Here is a 2,110-nt window from a genome sequence, read left to right as displayed (position 1 = left end):
GCTTTTGCCTACCTGTCTTCCCTTGAGTTCCATCAATAACATAGCTATTGGAACCCAATTCCAAGGTCTGAGGCCATTATGATGAAGCAAATTCTGTGAAGCTACAATAAAGGTGGAAATTGGGGTCTGCACTGCTCCTAGATCCTTAGGAACAGGGTGGGTGTGGGGGGGGACACAATACTTGTCATCCCCCAAAATGAATAGGGAGTTAAGAATCAGATCTACCACCACGATTCAGAACAGAGGAGACCCTGCTGAAAAACCACTGGCATGGCTGGGTACGTAGCTGCATAGTCAGATACATCCCGGCCAGTGGATGGCGTCCCTGCGGGAATTGACCCAGAATCCCCTGAAGAAGATCTGGATGCCATACAGCAATGGGCAGCCCGCTCTGCACGCCAGCCAGTGTGGTGTTTGCATGACCAACTGCCCGACACTCATCGTCATGGTGGACCTGCCAGCCAGGGGCAAGACTTAACATTTCTAAGAAGCTCACCCGGTATCTCAACTGGATTGGTGTGCCTACTCGGGAATTCAACGTTGGCCAGTATTGCTAGGACATGGTCAAGACATACAAATCTTTTGAATTTTTCCTCCTAGACAATGAAGAAGGCTTGAAAATCAGGAAGCAGTATGCCCTGACAGCCCTCTGTGACATCCGGAAGTTCCTCAGTGAGGAGGGGTGACATGTGGAGGTTTTTGATGCAACCAATATCACCCGAGAACGAAGAGAATTAGCCTTTAACTTTGGGGAACAGCATGGCTACAAGACTTTCTTTGTTGAATCTATCTGTGTGGATCCTGAGGTCATAGCTGCCAACATTGTGCAACTGAAGCTGGGCAGTCCTGACTATGTTAACCGGGACAGTGAGGCCACTGAGGACTTCATGAGGTGCATCGAGTGCTATGAAAACTCATATGAGACGCTGGATGAAGACCTGGACAGGGATCTGTCCTACATCACAGGGATCTGTCCTACATCAAGATCATGAACGTGGGCCAGAGCTATGTTGTGAACCGTGTAGCTGACCACATCCAGAGTCGCATCGTTTATTACCTCATGAACATCCACGAGACAACCCTGCTCCATCTACCTCTGCTGGCATGGGGAGAGTGAACTCAACCTCAAAGGCAGATTGGTGGGGATCCTGGACTATCTCCCCGGGGCAAGGAGATTACCAAACATCTGGCTCAGTTCATCAGTGACCAGAACATCAAGGACCTGAAGGTCTGGACGAACCAGATGAAGAGGACTATCCAGACAGCAGAGTGTGCCTTACAAGCAGTGGAAGGTCCTCAATGAGATTGATGCGTTTGTCTGTGAGGAAATGACCTATGAAGAAATCCAGGATCACTACCCACTGAGGTTTGCCCTCAGGGATCAGGACAAGTATCGATACCGGTACCCAAAGGGCGAGTCCTATGAAGACTTGGTACAGCGACTAGAGCCTGTCATCATGGAACTGGAGAGACAGGAGAATGTGCTGGTCATTTGCCACCAGGCTGTGATGCGCTGCCTCCTGGCCTACTTCCTTGGCAAGGCAGCTGAAGAGCTGCCCTACCTCAAATGTCCCTTGCACATAGTCCTGAAGCTCACGCCTGTGGCTTACGATTGTAAAGTGGAATCCATATTCCTTAATGTGGCAGCTGTGAACACACACCGAGACAGGCCTCAGAATGTAGACATATCCAGGCCTTCAGAGGAAGCCCTTGTCACAGTCCCTGCTCACCAGTGACCACATCTCACCCACGACCCGCCAGACAGCCCTCACTTCTGCAGAGAGAGCCACTCTAGGCCTCCTTGGTGTTTGCAGTGCTGATGATGTCACCAGGCAGGAACACTCCTGAAAGCCATGGTGGCTAGCAACACTCCAATGACAGTGTTGGATAAGGCTACTGACCTGCTGCTGAGTTCCCTGGGCTTTGTGCCCTGCTGCTGGCCCCTCTGCTCCAGCCCTCAAGCAGCCTGCTCACTGGCCTGGCTGCTTCACGAGGCTTACAACCTTAAATGTGACACTGAGACAGAAGTCTCACTAGAACGTCTGCACTGTGGCGCAGCTGCCTGAAATGGGCCAGGTGACCCCTGGAGAGCTTCGGTGCCCTCTCTGTA

At 51.4% G+C, this 2,110-nt stretch overlaps 1 pseudogene; it reads left to right on the top strand.

The window, feature by feature from the left end:
* Positions 1 to 316: 316 nt before the first annotated feature.
* LOC127217708 (6-phosphofructo-2-kinase/fructose-2,6-bisphosphatase 4-like) lies at positions 317 to 1,799 on the top strand (annotated as a pseudogene).
* The last annotated feature ends 311 nt before the right edge of the window (positions 1,800 to 2,110 follow it).

The sequence above is a fragment of the Phodopus roborovskii genome, unplaced genomic scaffold (genome assembly GCF_943737965.1).
Source record: "Phodopus roborovskii unplaced genomic scaffold, PHOROB, whole genome shotgun sequence".
In the NCBI taxonomy this organism is placed as follows: Eukaryota; Metazoa; Chordata; class Mammalia; order Rodentia; family Cricetidae; genus Phodopus; species Phodopus roborovskii.
Note: the sequence above shows the minus strand (reverse complement) of the source record. Positions and strands in the feature narration are given on the sequence as shown.